Source organism: Tursiops truncatus, chromosome 19 (genome assembly GCF_011762595.2).
Source record: "Tursiops truncatus isolate mTurTru1 chromosome 19, mTurTru1.mat.Y, whole genome shotgun sequence".
NCBI classification, from domain to species: Eukaryota; Metazoa; Chordata; class Mammalia; order Artiodactyla; family Delphinidae; genus Tursiops; species Tursiops truncatus.
The window spans coordinates 10,248,139-10,266,977 of record NC_047052.1 but is presented as its reverse complement, the minus strand read 5'-3'; the positions used below and the strand labels follow the sequence as shown (position 1 = coordinate 10,266,977).

Sequence of the window (18,839 nt, the reverse complement as noted above, 5' to 3'; positions counted from 1 at the left end):
CTACAATGCAGGCATTGATCTGATCCTATTCAGCACACCAAGCACCTTGATCAAAGTCAAACTACCTCCCAGGACCCAGACTGGCCACTAGGTGGAGAGCATGCAGGACAGATCTGAATAGCATTGAAAATGCTTTGAAAACCAGAGGACATTAGAATCATAGCCCACAGAATGTGGGATAGAACTTGGGGCCTGACCATAAAAATAGGTCAACTGACTGCTGAAAGAAAAACATCAACATTCTCCAAGGATTTTAGAAAGACCCAGAGTCTCTTAACCTAACACTAAAAAAGTTTAGGATACAATCCAAAATTACTCAGCATATACAAATGTTGAAATTACTTGACAAAGACTTTTTTAAAACTAGGATAAAAAAGCTTGAGCAAGCAACTACAAACACTTTGAAACAAAAGGAAATATAAGAAGTCTCAGTAAAGAAATAGAAGATATAAAGAAGACTCAAATAGTTTTAGAACTGAAAAGCAAAACTGAAAGAAAAATTTACTGGATGAACTTAATAGCAGAATAAAGATGACAGAATAAAGAGTCACCAAAATTGTAGATAGATGAATAGAAATTATCCAACCTGAACATAGACAAAAAGATTGGGAAAAAAAAAAAGGAACATAGCCTCAGGGATCTATGTGATAATGACTAGAATTTTAACATTCACATAACCAAAATCCCAGAAATGAGATAGTATAGTACTGAAAACTATTTAAAGAATAATGGTTGAAAACGTCCCAAATTTGATGAAAGACACAAACCTACAGATCCAAGAAGCTGAGTAAACTCCAAAAAGAATAAACCAAAATAAATCCACACTAAGACACAGCATAATCAAACAGTTAAGAACAAAAGACAAAGAGTAAACTCATTATCTATAATGGAACAACAATTGAAATGACTGTAGATTTCTCATTAGAAACCATGGGGCCATAAGAAAATGGCACAATATTTTTAAAGTTTTGAAATAAAACAACTGCCAGTGCAAATTCTTTATCCAGCAAAAATATCCTTCAGAAATAAAGGTGAAATAAGGACATTCTCCGATCAAGAAAAACTATGAAAAAAATCAGCTAGAACGGACCTGATCTATCCAAATTGCTAAAAGAAGTTCTGCAGGAAGAAGAGAAATTATGCCAGATAAAAATGTGGAGTATCAGTCATGAAGAGCAGAGGAAAGAATAAATATAATAGACTACTCTTCTTTCAAGGCCCTTAAAATACATTTGAAGGTTCAAAGAAAAATTAAAACTTTGTCTACTGGGGTTTTCAATATATGTAGATTTACTATATGAGACAATTATAAAGGGGGGCATAAAGACATGCATATGATGGAATGTGAAAAGATGCATATGGTGTAATGTAAAGAGATGCTTATGATGCATGTCGTGGTAAGGTGTTTACATTCCACTTGAAATGGTTAAATGTCGATTTTCAGTAAAGAGTGGAAAGCTAATATATATACACATACACACATATTTACATACACACACACATACTCACATATACATATCATAAACCCTAAAACAACTACTTAAAAACTTTACAAAGATAAAATAGATAAAAGATTTAAAAGAATAAAAAATGGCAGATAATTTTTTAAATGTTTAAACAACCCAAAACGAAGCAGGAAGGAAGAAACAGAGGATGAAAACAAAACAGACATGGTCCTTACTTTCAAGACAACAATTAAAGGAGCAGATAAATATTTGCATTTCATGATGAAACTCCTGAAGGAAAATGTAAAGCAGAGCACTCTGACATAGACTAACCATCACGATCAGGAAAAGCCTCTGTGTGGAGACGAGCTTTCAATTAAGACTAAGAGTAGATCTGGGGAAAGAGTATCTCAAGAAGATGGAACAGCATGAGCAAAGACCTCCAAGCCAGAAACAGATTGGGTGTTAAAGGAACTGAAAGATGATGGTGGCTGAAGCAGTGAACAAGGAGAATGTGAGATAAAAGAGGTAAGGGAGAGAAAGACTGTGAGATCTCCCAGGCTGTACTTACTAGTTTGGATTTCATTCCAAGCACAGTGAGAAGCTGCTGAAGTATTGCATTTGAAAAGCAAAGGATTCTATTTTTAATGTTCTGAGGAACCTCCATACCGTTTTCCATAGCAGCTTCACCATTCTGCACGCCCATCAACAGCGTAAAGGGTTCCAATTTCTCCACATCCTCACCAACACTTGTCTGTTGTTGTTGATAACAGCATGAGTCCATTTATATGAGTCCATTTATAACATAGTCAAACTCATAGAACCAAAGAGCAGAAAGGTGTTTAAAGTTTTAGTAATGCAAGATGAGTATGTTCTAGAGATCAGTGATTATGGGCTTAAAGCTTCAGTAATGCAAGATAAATAAGTCCTAGAGATCTACTATACAGCATTGTGTCTAGAGTTAACAATACTATATTGTACACTTAAAAATCTGTCAAGACAAATATCGTATAATATCATATATGTAGAATCTTTTAAAAAATGGTACAAGTGAACTTATCTATAAAACAGAAATAGAGCCACAGATGTAGAAAACAATCTTATGGGTAACAGGGGGGAAACGGCAGGAGGGATAAATTGGGAGGTTGGGACTGACATATATACACTACTATATATAAAATACGTAACTAATAAGACCTATTGTATAGCCCAGGGAACTCTACATAACACTCTGTAATGATCTATATGGGAAAAGAATCTTAAAAAGAGTGGATATATGTACATGTATAACTGATTCACTTTGCTGTACACATGAACCTAACACAACACTGTAAATCAACAATTCTCCAACAAAAATTTAAAAAATAAAGAAAGAAAGAAATGGAGGAAGACACACAAAAAAATCTGTCAAGAGTGTAAATCTCATGTGTTCAGTGTTCTTACTACAATAAATTAACAGATTTAAAAATAAAATGAAGATGAGAATTCATCTGAAAAAGGAAAAGGAAAGGAAAGGGTTATTCTGGAGAACCCTACCTACCCCCACCCAAGGTGGGAGATTCCTGGGCAGAGTGTATATGTGCTCCCTCGGGCTTTGGCTGAGGATAACACAGCAAAATAAACAAGGAGGTCCCAGGCAAGAGCAAGCTTTCTCATTCCTTTGACAGCTGAATGGTTAGCTTCCCTGGGCAGAAATGTGTACAAATCTGGATTACATCTGAACAGTCAGATGCCTTATCTAAAAGACGACAGCCAAAGCTTGATCTTTGGCCTTAGGGGAGAATTAAAAGATGTTTATGTTTCAGAAATAATCAGAGTCAGACATCTCAAAATTAAAATTCTTTGTCAGCCTATCAATATTTATGAATGTGTAAAATTTCCGACAGCCCCATTCCACAATTTCCATGCACTGCAGGTTGAAAGAAGTTTGACCTTGGAGACAGAAAGCATTTCTCTGCCAGCACATTTCTCACTTACTCTGCAGAGCAAAGCTTGTATAAAACTATACCCATCTTCCAGTTAAGTTACCTATATTCACCTTTCTTGTTGAAATCAACCAGAGTGAGACTTCTTTACTTTCAGCAGACCTTGCAGGATTGAAACAAGTAAAACTACAGGTTCCTCCATATACAATCAACTCCAAAAAAACCATGAATTAATGAACCAAGACTATTATATACTATAGCCAATCTAGTTTGAAACAATGGCAAGATTTGCATTCGGAATAAAAGGCTCCTACTCATAGTTTTGACATTAACTCATCATGTGAACTTGGTCAAGTCTTTTTTTTTTAATTTTTTTTTTTACCTTAAGTGGCTTCATATCTATTATCTGCAAAGTAAGGAGTTGCACATTTTATGTGTATGTATCCATGTATGTGTGTGTGCGTGCGTGTGCGTTTGTGTATGTAAAGATGAGGTTCTCTAGAAGCAGAGCCTGAGACAGGGATTCAGAGGCATGTGGTTAACTGAGGGACACCAACCTGTAAGGGAGGTGAAGCAAGAGAGAAAGGAAAAGGGTTGAACAAGGATACGGTTAGGGTTATGCTTAGGCTTAGCCTGACTCACAAGAAAAGATTAAACAGACCAGGAGCAAAACACATAAATCTGTAACTCACAATAGTCCCCACTGTGAGACAAGAGGGTCAGCCTTTTTTTTTTTTACCCTGTTATCAGGCACTGGAATGCCCCCAGGATGGAGATAATAATTAATTTCTCTTGGGTGAAGAGGCTACCCTCAGGTGAAGATAATTCTTTGGAGATGAGCTCCCTGGAGCAACATTTACAGCAGCTGGGGAATGGACACACTGCCCCATAGAGGAGCTCTGGACAAGGCACTAACATCTATGTTGTGTCTATACGAATAAGAGTGTATTGCACACACAGGAATGAAGGTAATGGAGGTACGTGCGTGCACGCGCACACACACAAACACAAACGGGGGAGGTTAGTAGTGAGGAGAAAGAGTGAGAGGAAGATTGACTTCTATTTTCTCTATTGGCTTGCAAGGTTATTATGAAAACAAAAGATAATACTTGAGAAAATACTAGAAACTCATGCCTCGTGCATTCTCAAACCCATCACAAGCTTCCCTGACTCCCTTTTGCTATTCTCTCTGCCTCTGACTGCCCTCCCCAACAACCAAGTTTACTGTGACCCCAAGTGGCTATCAGGTCCCTTTGGAAAGTCCCCAGGTCTACCTCCTCCTCTGACCAGCCCTCCTACTGCTTACTCATAATGTAAGACACCATTAATAAGGACCCAAGAACAGTACCCTGTTGTGTGGTACCCATCTTGGGAATCCATAATTAGAGGGTCCAAATCCCAACTCTCCATTTAACACTTATGTGACCTTTGGCAAAGTCAAAACCTCTCTACACCTGCCTTCCTCCTCACCTCAAGGTGAGCGGCGGCACCGACCTCAAAGTTTTTATTCTACATGTGACAGCTTTTGGAAGCTATGGTGATACATTACTTGACGGTTCTTTTCTCTGTCCGAAGGAATGCATTTCTAGCATCTCCCAGTTAAGTAGACCCATAATACCCTTGGAAACTCAGGACTCTATCCAAGAAGGAATGGTTCTACTTGGATTTAAAGGAAACGAAAGGAATGCATAGTTCTTGCACTGAAGGAATCTAATGCTGAAGAGAGGAAAAAGCATGAAAATGGGGTTGGGGGGTGTCCCAGGCCATGAGCCAAAAGCCCTGATAGCAGCTGGCTCAGCAGACAATGCTCAGCTATTTTTAGCCTCTGTTTGGGTATACTGATTTCCGGGAAAATATCCTCTAATGATGGCGTCTAGGATTGTATCCTGCCCTCCCACCCTCATCCCACCAGAAGCCGAAATTCTGCACTGTCAGGCAGCTCTTTCTAAGTGCCCCTCAAACAAGACAGGGATTCTCAGCTTTCTAGAAACGCCATCCTGGAACTGGCTTTAATTTCAACAGCCATCCAAGTGCTTTGCTCATAGCAAAGGGCAGTCTTTGAATCCTCCCCGCATCAGGCTGCTTCTGGTGCCTGTTGGCATCCAGCACAAAGCACTGGCATGATTTTTCTCGTTGTTTTCAAAACAATGCTGCAAAAAAAAAACCCCACAATTCCATCTTAGCATCTAGTGTAGTGGGATAATGAAGTGTAACGCCTATTCTGGTTACACGTTGCCTTGTAACAAGTCACTCTAACACTTAGTGGCTTCAAACAGCCATGTTGTTCTTTCTTGTGGTTCTATGGGTTGGCTTGGCTAGCTGGGCAGTTCTGCTGATCTTCCTTGGGGCGTTTCATGCCACTGCCGATGGCGGTTGGGGTTGGTGTTATCTAGACGTTTAACTGGGATGTTGGCTGAAGCGTTAGAGCATCTTGTAACAGTGTCCGTGGGGAGGAAGAATCCACAGGATAAGGGGAGGAGAGGAAGAGGCAAACGTGAATACCTTCATCTCATTACTTTAAATGATGAACCAAAACAAGAGTCCAGGAGGCCATCAGATACCAGCATATGGGCCCTTGCCTCCTTCCTTTCCACCTCTTCTCTTTTCATAACCTCGTCAGCCACAGTTATGGGGTGAAAATGAGCCAGAAATGATGGGAATCGTTGAGCCAACATCCAGGCATGACCTTAAACACACACTTCAGATCTAAATGCACACACACACCAGTCAACAATGGGAGCTGAAGGAACCATTTATGGAGACACTTTCATGAGGCTCGTAATTTTCTATCTGAAAATATGAGTGCTCTCTGGGGTTCATCACATTTCTGATAAGAACCTCTGCTGCTCCTGCAGTGCGTCTCATGTCACAGGCTTACAGCCCTGGAAAAAAGTCGTGGAATTCTGAGTCCAATTACCTTTCCCAAAGGGAGTACTAAAAGGGATAAACTAATGAAAAATGATTATATATTTCTGAAACTTTGTGGCTAAGTAAGTCCAAGGTGATAAGACGACCATAGATTTTCTTTCTGAAAATCACATATCTGGATACAATGCCTCTCCTGCCTGCCTTACCTAAAATAGCAAGTTATTACCCTTCACCCGGACTTAATTCTCTCCGTGCGTTTCTAACTGCCTGATATTATGTCCATTAGTTTATTGTTTGACTCTACAAAATGTCAACTCCATGAAGGCAAGGACCTTATCTATCTTGTCCACTGTCTAGCCCCTTCAGTAGTACCTGGAACACAGTAGGTAATCATTAAATATCTGTTGAATTAATTAATTAATATTATTTTAATTAAGTATAAGACACTGCAGTATTTGCTCTGTGAGGTTCTGTTCTGCAAGATAAGAAGTTATCCTCCAGAGCTGTGCAATGGACATTAGTAACTATACTGCTCAGAGAACTACAAGGGCATTTAGATGAATGAACGGAAGGCTATTCAGACAGCACAGAAAAAAATCATGGAAGACTATTCATTTGGGCATTACCCACTGAAGGTGACAGAGACATGATTCAGACAAAACTCCAGCCCACAGTGGGCTCGCTGCGGCGTGGGTACTGTTTGAAATGCCCACCATCTGAGAATCAGACTTCCTGACTCGGATTATTAACCTGTATCTGGTGGAACTCAGTTTCCTCCTCTGTAAGATAAACATCTATGCCTGGATAATCACTGAGGTTCCTTTCCATGACAACAGGGGACGGATCTAGGAACAAGGGAACTGGGTTTGGGCACCAAGTCCTCAGTAAGGCAAGACCCATAAGCAAACTGTCTGCTGTCAAGATCTATCCACAAGCCACAGGAAGTTCCCTACAGGGTTAATTATAACAAAGAGAAAATTGGAAACCAAATTAGAGACATTTTCGAATTTATTTGGAACTAGTTTTAGACTTAAAGGGAAAAATTGCATGAATTGTTGACTTTCCATATACCTCACCCAGCTTCTCCTAATATTTTAATTGTCTCATTCTCCTTAATGCTCTAAAATATAAGTGGGTTCTATCTAGTTTGGGGTCTTTATTCTCTCATCCTGCTCTGTGCTTGGTGTCTTTGCTCAGCACTGGCAAACTATCTTCTATTATGTCTTTGATTATTTCCTCATTTCCACCGTCTCGATTCTCTCTTTAGGGAACTCCTAGTCATTGGGGATTTGACCCTTGTATGCTGATCATCTATGTCAACTGTTCTCCCATGTTTACATTCTGAGAGATTTTCAAAAATGTTTCTTCCTGGTGTTAAAGCACATTTCTTTCTTAAGACTATTACAGCAATAATAGTTTCAATTGAGAGCAAGGTTTCTCATATTGGTACTACTGGCATTCTAGGATAGGTAATTCTTTGTCTTCGGGAACGATCCTGTGCACTGAAGGATGTGTAGCAGCATCCCTGGCCTCTATCTGCTAGATGCCAATAGCACCGGAACCCCCATCATCACAATCAAAATATCTCCAGACACTGCTAATCACCCCACGTTGAGACAACTGATTTAGAAGAACTCTAATTTCCCTTATTTCTTCTCTTTTTCATTTGGCCACAGTCACTAATACAGTTAGGGCTTGTTAAATTTCTCTTCTGTGTCTTGAATTATTTCTGTATTCCAGAGTCAAATGTTCTGTTTGTTCATCTTGGTTCTTCTCTATTGTTGAGATTTCCTGCAAACGTCTGGTGGTTTTGACTTTCTGTATATATTTACCAATGCAGGGCTTCATCAATTAATATAAGTCACTGGATTGAGTCTCCAGTTTTTTTAGTAGGTTTTTGCCCCCAACAGACCTCTTCCCTGAATCAGAGTGAACTCGGGGTGAAGTGTATGAGTAAGCAGGCTTCACTATAGGATGGACGAGTTCAGAGCAGGCAGACAGAGCAACTGATCACTTCACCAAATGTCAGATCACAGTGTGTTTACTCTGCGGCACTAACGCCCATACCAATGCTCTAGAGAGGTCTTCCAATAATCACCCTCATTCCTGCCTCTTCTCCAACCCTCATACTCTGTAACCTACTGAACCCAAGCCAGGAATGTCTTGAGGCTCCAGGAAAGAATAATTCCCAAATTGAACCAAACCATTACCACCTGGCCCTAGGTGTGCTCTGGGCCCCTTCCTCCAAATGTCCTTCAATAAGTAAATGATTAAATAAATTGTGTTACAACCATACCATGGAATAAAATTGTGTTACATCCATACCATCAATAAAAAAGAATAAGCTACTGATGCCTGCAACGATTTGACTGGATCTCAAGGGAACTGAGTGAAAAAGCCAGTCTCACAAGGTTATATAGTGAATGATTCCATGACAAAATTCATAGAGGTGGAGAACACATTAGTAGTGGCTGGGAGTTAGGGATGGAGGGGGAGTGGCACAGCACAGGTGTGATTATAAAGGGTAGCACAAGGGAGATCTTTGTGATAATGGAATACTTCTGTGTCTTGATTGTGCTTTTAGTTACATGAATATACACATGTGATAAAACTGTAAACACAAACACACAGAGCATGTAAAAGTGATGAAATCTGAGTAATCTCTGTAGCTTGTATCAAGGCTGATTTTCTGGCTTGGATATTGTGCTAGTTATCCAAGACACTGCAAGTGGAGAACCCTGGGTTAAGGGTAACTCCCGTCACGGAACCTATAAGGAATCTCCCTGTACATTATTTTTTTCAACTCCCCATGACTCAATTGTTATTTCAAAATAAAAATATTTTTAAATGAGGTAACTGTGACTCCACCCTCATGCTCACCTCCATACATTCATGACCTTCTCCGGACACAGTGAACATTCCATCTCCCATTCTTAGGCAAATAGGGGTTTTATTCCTTCTATCATCTTTCCAGTGGGATTTTTGGAGGTAGAGGAAGCAAACTCTTTGTGTTCACGTATGTGCAGACAGCAACCCTGAATTGGAAAGCATGCGTGCATTTCTTTTGAATTAAGAGAACTATAAGGAGGGCTCAAAAGGTTGAGTTAATCGAAACCCCAGCTTAAAAAGAATAGAGATTTAGGGCTTCCCTGGTGGTGCAGTGGTTGAGAGTCCGCCTGCCGATGCAGGGGACACGGGTTGGTGCCCCTGTCCGGGAGGGTCCCACATGCCGCGGAGCGGCTGGGCCCGTGAGCCATGACCGCTGGGCCTGCGCATCCGAAGCCTGTGCTCTGCAACGGGGGAGGCCACAACAGTGAGAGGCCCGCGTACCGCAAAAAAAAAAAAAAAAAAAGATTTAAAAAGAGTAAGTTACATTTAGAAATATGTTATGTACTTATTTGTTTAGGAACTCTAAACTCTATCTATGAAATGAAGTAGCACATCAGAAATGTTGGACATTGTCAGACCATGTCAACTGAGCACACTGTAAAATTCCCCTTCACAGAGTTGTAGCTTTAGTTTTGGTTGACGATCTTTCCAAGGACCATACATGTCAAAAAGGCCTTTGCATGCACTGTGGAACTTCTTTTAAAGCTATTTTCCCACAGCTTACTCAGTGTCTCATCTGAGATATCACTTTATAAATCTCCTTTAGAGCAGTGATTCTCAAAATGTGGTCCTTGGACCAGCCGCATCAGAATCACCTGGACAGTTGTTAGTAATGCAAATTCCCAGGACACACGGACTCAGAAACTGGGGATGGGACCCAGAAATCTGTTTTTATAGACCCTCTAGGAATTTCCAATGCATGTCGGAGTTTGAGAACTACTACCTTAGAACTTAGTGATGGGTTCTCTGCTGTTGGATTTGGTTGCAGTGAGAAAGTTTTCTATGGTTTAAAATAAGAGAAAAGGGCTTCCCTGGTGGCGCAGTGGTTGAGGATCCACCTGCCAATGCAGGGGACACAGGTTCGAGCCCTGGTCCGGGAAGATCCCACATTCCGCGGAGCAACTAAGCCCGTGTGCCTAGAGCCCGTGCTCCACAACAAGAGAAGCCACCGCAATGAGAAGCCCACACACCACAACCAAGAGTAGTCCCCGCTCGCCGCAACTAGAGAAGCCCGCGCGCAGCCACGAAGACCCAAGGCAGCCATAAGTAAATTAATTAATTAATTAATTAAAAGAAAGAAAAAAGAAAACACAAGAGCATTTTAAAAATAGATACATAAAATAAGAGAAAAAATATGGAGTGATGTGGAAATCCCTTATAAAATTATTTTTATTCTAACTTTCTGCCACTGGGAACCTTGTATATTTTAAATTTCTTTTCCTTTTTGGTTTCAGTTAGTTTGTTTTGCACTCGCTGCTAGGAAACTTAGAGTCAAATTGGAAGGTCAGCCATGGGAAATGTATTAATCCGCAGAGTTATCATGTGGATTCCTTCCTCAATTTCCTTTCCTTGCCCCAATTTCTTATTTTTATTTTATTGGATTTTGTTCCTTTGGGGAGAATAGAAAGTTTTAAGTACAGTCAATAAATCAGAGAATCCTTTACAACAGTGGCAATGTGTTCTTATACGCTGCCACATGTTCTGTTCCGAGTATGAAATACAGCTTGAGCGAACAGATGTTACCAGATATTAAATTGTTTCAGAAGTAGATGAGAGAAGAGGAAAATCCAAATACTGCCCAGAAAAAAAAAATATTTTCATGTATAACTCCCAGGGATAGTCTTACAGAATAGAATTACTATTGCTCTTTTGTTTAAACATAAGAGAAAGCATTCAGGCTTAGATTTATTATATTAGTATATTAACCACTATTGCTCTTTCGGCTTCTTGCCTTTGGGTGATGTTTTCTTGCTGAGAATTATTTTCTATTTCCACCATGTTGAAACAAACAACGTGTGTTTCCATTGTCTTTTTATATTTTCTGAGCCAACAGTCTGATATAATTCCATTTCAAAATGGATGCAGGGGACACAGGTTCGTGCCCCGGTCTGGGAAGATCCCACATGCCGCGGAGCGGCTGGGCCCGTGAGCCATGGCCGCTGGGCCTGCGCGTCCGGAGCCTGTGCTCCGCAACGGGAGAGGCCACAGCAGTGAGAGGCCCGTGTACCGCAAAAAAAAAAAAAAAAAAAAAAAAAAAAATCAATAACTGTTTTTTGAACAACATGTGCTTCCTTTTTCTAAAAGTCTGAACTTCGGAAGATAGAGAAAAAGTATAAAATATATTCTCTGAAGACTGAAAACCGACTCGCATAGGGTGTTTGTGCTCCCACTGGACAGCACTGCTCTTGATCCTATGTTCCAGACCACAGAACTCCACATCCCTTCAAACCTGACCGACTCGTACTTGGAGACGCCGCCTGATCACTTGCTAGGAGCTGGTCCCAACCAGGCCCCTGACAACCGGCCAAGTCCCGTTCTAAATCAAGCAACTCCACAGAACCTTGAAGCTACCACTCAGCTGCTCCAGACACCAACACCTGCTAGAAGCCCGTGCTGCTCTCACCGACCACACAGAGCCCCGGGGCATCGATACGGTAACGCTCCAGGAGTCTGATAATTCTCTCAGAACCCAGCATGTGTATTACTTTCGAAAATGACTGCCGTAAGAAATCACCATATACCAAACGGCGCAGAATAATACAAATTTATTATCTTACCGTTCTGGAGGTCAGAAATCTGAGGACAGACTCGTTGGGCTAAAATCGGGAGGTGAGCAAGGCTGTACTTCTTCCAGGAGGTTCCAGAGGAGCATCTGTCTCCTTGCCTTTTCCAGCTTCTGGAGCCCACCTGCAACCCTTGGCTCTGGACCCGTTGTACCTGCAAGGCCAGCAGAAGCTGTTGACTCTCACACCCCGTACCTCGACACTGACGCTTCTTCGCCTCCTGCTTCTACTTTTAAAGACTCTTGTGATTACATTGGGCCCACCTGATACTCACAGGTTACCTGCATACTAGCCTCTATTAAGGATCGTTGATTAGGAAACGTTTCCATCTGCAGCCTTAATTTCCTTCTGCCACGTAACATGTTTACGACTTCTGAGGCTTAAGACAGGGTCATCTTAGGAGTCATTATCCGGTCTACCATGACCAGTGAGCCAACAAGTGAGTAAATGAGTGACCAACAGACTAGCCTGGTGGACTGACTGAGTGAGTGTCCAGCTCGGGGTGATGACCGCTCAGCTCCTTGAAAGCAGCCTGTCTCCAGGAGTGACTGGATGGCAGCGTGGGAGCTCAGCTTCCCCCACTCACTCCGCCGCCCCTCTGAGCTTCACTTGCCTTGCCTGTCACATGAGGTTAACAGGAATACCTATTTCGCAGGCTGATTGTGAACACAACATGAGAAAACATGTCAGTGTCCGGAATAGAGCAACAACACAAGAGAAAGGCATTGAAACAATGAAAATGGAAGAAGGAGGGGGGAGGAGGGGGAGGCGAGAGGAAGGGGGAGGCGAGAGGAAGGGGGAGGGGGGAGAACCAATGTTCCATGGTACTAAGGTATACTAAGTCTAGACACAGAGCATCCTAGAGCCGAAAGTATCTCGGCAATCATCAAATGGGAAAGAAAGGCAGAGACGAGAAACAATGTCATTCAACTGTGACAGATATAAGATTAGCAATCAGCACCAATTAGAAGCCATGAGACCTCTCTCTTCAATACCACTCAAGCCTTTATCAAGACTGTGATGCCGAGCAAGGATGCTCTGCATTAGCAGATGGTGGGTGTTCGCCCAGCCGTGGAGGACACTTCCTTCCAGCTCTGGCTGTGTAGGGAGCCCTGCCTTTCTGATGCGTGGGAGCCACACTCCCCTTCAACTTTAAGATAATATTTCAGTCATATGGGGACATTTTTCACCATGGATATAAAGCAGGATACATAATTGTATATTCACGATAGCAGCAGTTATGTAGAAATAAACACTTATTTTACTTGAAATTATTGCAAAAAAATGTGTTCACGTTGTTTATCTCAGTGTTGTATTTGCTGGGGGCTTTTCATTTTTTCCTAACTTTTCTTTGTTTTCCAGATGTTCTAAGTGAGCACGATTTTTATAATAAAGAAATGTAGAGGTGCTTATCTTTTACAAAAAACCAATGAGAGAGATTACTTCTGGAGGACATTGATTTTGTTCTGTCATGACCCCAGATCTCTAGAACCTGGATGTTCAAAAGAAATATTTCCTTTGTACTCTGAAAAATACTTCTTCTAGCTATGTCTTCCCCTATTTCTAGGAGATCTCTGATTTATCCCACCTTGTTACACACACACACACCACCACCATCAAGAAACGTTCTAACGTTAACTACCTCTGTAAGCAAGCCTATGGACCATATAAAACTGAAATGTGCCCATCAGTGAAAACAAGAAATCAAAGCCTGTGGCCATGTTCACATCCCATAGTCACCATCATCAGCCTCGCTCAACCGAAGTTCTCTGGCTTCATGATGTTTTCCCTTTCTGTTATCGGTACATTCATTATCCAGGCAAACTCTGTTCTAATAGAATTTCATATCAAATAAAGAAACACACTGAGAGACAGTAACCCTAAAGAGGAACACAAGTCTAGTCTCTCATAACCCACATTCCCCTGGATGCAATTAGTGTAATCTCTTTCTGAACGTGCTCTTAAGACAGGCTTTTACCATGGACCATTTTTCATGTGTCTTGGTTTTTCATCACTCAATTCTTGAGTAAGACCACAGACATTAAAATGATAACATATCATGTTGAAATCATGGTTAAGTTCAAGGGGGAAATAACATGCTTTGTCTACAGTTAGAATGGAGGAAAGTGATTGCAGGTCACGGCTGCATCGTTTTCATAATATTTGGACTTGTTTCTTACTGTCACATTTGGGTTAATGGAGTTACATTTCGAAAGCTGGTCTAAAGCATTCAGAGGTCATTGTGTACATGGCGGGGATGGAGTGGGGGTGAGAGGCAAGTTTTCTCAGAACTTTAACAATTCGTTAAGATGGCAATCAGATCCCTATTACAGAAAGATCTCAAAGCCCCCAAATAAAAAGGGAAAGAAACGGTCTTACTCAAAAGTACCTATGAATTAAAAACCCATCTGAGAAAAAAGAAATCAAGCCCTACCTGATTTCCAAAACGATGATGCCCAACAAATCAGACTTATGAGATGTTCAGGGTTTATTATATTAATTATTAATAATATAGGGCTTCTAGGAGTCTCGTGAGTGATTGGCCTGCCCTTCTCTGTTGTGTCTCTGAAGATGCAGAAATTTCCCAATGTGGCCCCTGTCAGCCCAGCTTGTTTCCTTGTATCCTACATTCATTGACTTTTCCCCCAATTTTCCCCCACTGACTACCACCTCTTTCTGTAGCTTCATTCCCTGAAACCACCTGACATAAAGGAAGGTCATCAGCTCTCAGGGCTTAGAATTTACCTGATCTCACCAGCCTGCTCATGTTTTCTAAAAATCTCCTGTCTCCACTTTGATAATAATTGTGATCATAATCACATTAACAGCAAACACTCACTGGATGCTTTCTATGTGCCAGGCATTTTTTACTTATTTCGTTTAAGTCCCGTGACCGCCACGTGATGTAGGTATCCATTATTAAACTCTCTGAGCCTCAGTGTTCTCATCTGTAAAATACGGGTATGTAAAATGACAAAGTTCACACAGTGGGTGAATACTAGGTCTGAGAATCACACCCAGGAATTCTTAATCCCAGAGTCCATGCTCTTAAATACTGCCCTATGCTTACCCTGGTCTACTTGCTATCAAAATTTCCAAGGTCAGCCTCATCCATTCGGATAATAGAACTTGTCTTCTAGACTGTATCATATTCCAAAGGATGGACATACATATATAGATAGACAGATAGATAGATATAGATATATCCCTCCTTTGATATATAAAATTTTAGAATTACAGAAGAGTTGTAAAAATAGTACAGTTTCCATCCATCCTTCATCCAGCTTCCCTGAAGGCCATGGTTTTTTCGGTCTTTGGGTCATCATTGTCAAATTCAAATCAACTGAACTGCAACACGGTAGGGACACAGAAAGAAAACCAGCTAATATTTTAATAGTACCTCACATGGGTGGCTTTCCCCCTTGGTGGAGGCTCTTGGCTGCCCCTCTCACACTTTTCCTGTTATTACTGATTATTTCCTCCATACATAGCACAGGCACTGACCACAGATCTACACTGTTGACATAACAGATAGACCAAGGATTCTTAATTTTGCTGGGTCCTTGATGAATTTAAAGAATTGCCCCTTTCCCTAGAAAATGCAGAGGTAAACAATCCCATGTAATTCAGGCAGTTTGTAGACCCAGGGTACCGCTCTTGTCTGTTTTATTGTTTGAAAGCTAACGATTGCAGTCTGACCTGCTAACCTCACTCACTATCTTTTCCTCAATCTTCATAGGGCTTCTCCACACCACTAACCCCGGGAAGGCTGCCAAGGAATTAGAGCCACTCCTCCCAAGACACAGCTTTCAACCACTGAATTGTTGGTTTGGGGCTGCGGAAATGGCTGTTTGCCAAAGAATACATGTTACTGCCACCAGGACAATCTCATCAGGCAGTGAGGACAGTGGATCCACGGCTCCCACCATGTCAAATCCATTACTTCTGGGATTTCCTGACAAAGGGGCAGCCCAGTCAGCTCCTCAGTTACGTACTTGCTGAAGGTCAATCCACTTATCCATACAGACCCCAGTGACTTCTCACAAATTAGTATTTATGAGCCTGATATCCTGTCCAATCTAAACATTCTACGTGGAATGTAGCTGGTTTCTTTCTTGATAAACTGAAAGTCTGAACTTCTCAGGCTAATATTCTACTAGGGGATCAGGTGGTTATTAATGAAATCACAACACCTAACAAAGGTCTTAAAAGAGAATCAGAGGACAGTTGGTCCTTGAGTTACTCCAAGCAAGAGAGTGAGCCCTCTTCGGGTAATATAAGAGCAACATGTTGATTGCCTTTTCAAATATTAATGGGTTAAAATAAACAGGCTATTTTCAAAAATACTCACATTTCAAAAATATAAAATTAGTCTATCCTCAGCATCATATGATGAAAAGAACTCAGGCTTTGGAATTAAACAAATAAACCTGAGCTTGGATGTGCCCCTTGACTGAGTTGTGCAACTTTGCTTATCTTCTTCTGTAAAATGAGGAAATAATGCACATGAAAAAGCACTATGATGAAGATGAAATGTGGCAAATGTGCACAAGGGACTTTGCAGCAAGGACTAACTTAATGAATCTTACTTCTCTTTCCCCTAAAATTCTTTCCACAACTCCCAGGTATCCAGCAGCAAGAAGGTAGACAAATCTACAACTTAAGACACATCAAATTTTGAAACATATTTAAAATTTAGGGAATGTAAGCGATTAAGAATGCAAATCTCTATGTATGTCAGCTATTCAGAAGTCAACAAAGAACACTTAAAATACACCTAACAGCAAAAGACCTAAATAGACATTTCTCCAAAGAAGACATACAGATGGTCAAGAAGCACATGAAAAGCTGCTCAACATCACTAATCATTAGAGAAATGCAAATCAAAACTACAATGAAGTATCACCTCACACCAGTTAGAATGGGCATCATCAGAAAGTCTACAAACAACAAATGCTGGAGAGGGTGTGGAGAAAAGGGAACCCTCTTGCATTGTTGGTGGGAATGCAAATTGATACAGCCGCTATGGAGAACAGTATGGAGGTTCCTTAAAAAACTAAACAAAGAATTACCATATGACCCAGCAATCCCACTACTGCGCACATACCCAGAGAAAACCATAATTCAAAAGGACACATGCACCCCAATGTTCATTGCAGCACTGTTTACAATAGCTAGGTCATGGAAGCAACCTAAATGCCCATCGACACACAGATGGATAAAGAAGATGTGGTACATATACACAGTGGAATATTACTCAGCCATAGAAAGGAACGAAATTGGGTCATTTGTAGAGACATGGATGGATCTAGAGACTGTCATACAGAGTGAAGTAAGTCAGAAAGAGAAAAACAAATATCATACATTAATGCACATATGCGGAATCTAGAAAAATGGTACAGATGAACTGGTTTGCAAGGCAGAAATAGAGACACAGATGTAGAGAACGAATGTATGGACACCAAGGGGGAAAAATGGGGTTGGGGGTGGTGGGATGAATTGGGAGATTGAGATTGACATGTATACACTAATATGTATGAGACAGATAACTAATAAGAACCTGCTGTATAAAAAATACAAATAAAATAAAATTCAAAAATAAATGAATAAAATAAAATACACCTAACAGAATGGCTATCATCAAAAAGTCTACAAAGAACAAATGCTGGCGAGGATGTGGAGAAAAAGGTACCCTCGTGCACTATGGAAATGTAAACTGGTGCAGTCACTATGGAGAACAGTAAAAAGGTCTCTCAAAAAAATAAAAACATAACTATCATATGACCCAGCAATTCACTGCTGGGTATATATCCAAAGAAAACAAAAACACTAATTCAAAACATACATGCACCCCAATGTTCATACGAGCATTATTTACGATACCAATCTATTTACAAGATATGGAAACAACCTAAGTGTCCATCAGCAGATGAATGGATAAAAAGATGTGACACACACACACACACAAACACACACACACACACACACACACACACACACACAGAGTGGACTATTACTCAGCCATGAAAAAGAATGAAATTTTGCCATTTGCAACAACATGGCTGGGCCTGGAGGAGATTATACTTAGTGAAATAAGTCATACAGAGGAAGACAAATACTGTATGTTCTCACTTACATGTGGAATCTAAAAATTAAAACAAATGAGTAAAATAGAAACAGACTCACAGATACAGAGAACAAACTAGCAGTTACCAGTGGGGAGAGGGAAGGAGGGAGGGGCAAGATAGGGGTAGGGGATTAAGAGGTACAAACTACTGTGTATAAAATAAATAAGCTACAAGAACATATTCTACATCATAGGGAAATATAGCCATTATTTTGTAATACCTTTAAAAGGAGTATAATCTATAAAAATATTGAATCACTATGTTGTACACCTGAAACTAAGATAATATTATAAATCAGCTATATCTCAATATAAACAAAGAAACAAACAAAACTGATTGCAATCAGTTCTGGGCAAGCTGGGGTAATCACACTCCAGCCTGTCTTTCCACTGAATGCAAATATCAACCCTGGACAGAATGTGTGGAGCAGTTATCTAAGAAATATATGGTAGCAGGCAGATCAGGGAAGCAGAATTGGAAGTATCACCAAACTGGTCGTAATATCCCCACTTTTTCTCCTGAGTGTCACCCAGCCCAGACACACACACAGCTCGAACCCAGAAGTGGACATTGGTGTGAACACCGGTATTCTGACCCAAGGATTAGGAAAGGGGGCTGCAAGGATCAGAGACAGTAAGAGAAGTCCCTTTTTCTTTATTTAAAGTTTCTGTCCCAGCTGCTGAGCAATCCTGTCACATTGCAACAGCAGCAGCAGACTGGGAAGATGCCTAAAACTGAGGAAAGGGAATCCTTTTCCCTGACCAGAGAGCATGATTCCAACAGCATTAGGCAACTAGCCAT

At 40.8% G+C, this 18,839-nt stretch overlaps 1 long non-coding RNA gene across 1 annotated transcript in view; it reads right to left on the bottom strand.

The window, feature by feature from the left end:
• Positions 1 to 11,904: 11,904 nt before the first annotated feature.
• LOC117309136 (uncharacterized) overlaps positions 11,905 to 18,839 on the bottom strand; it is a 103,163-nt gene continuing 96,228 nt past the window's right edge. The window contains exon 5 of the long non-coding RNA XR_004523394.2: positions 11,905 to 12,064. This is a non-coding gene — a long non-coding RNA (uncharacterized lncRNA). The remainder of the gene's footprint in view (positions 12,065 to 18,839) is intronic.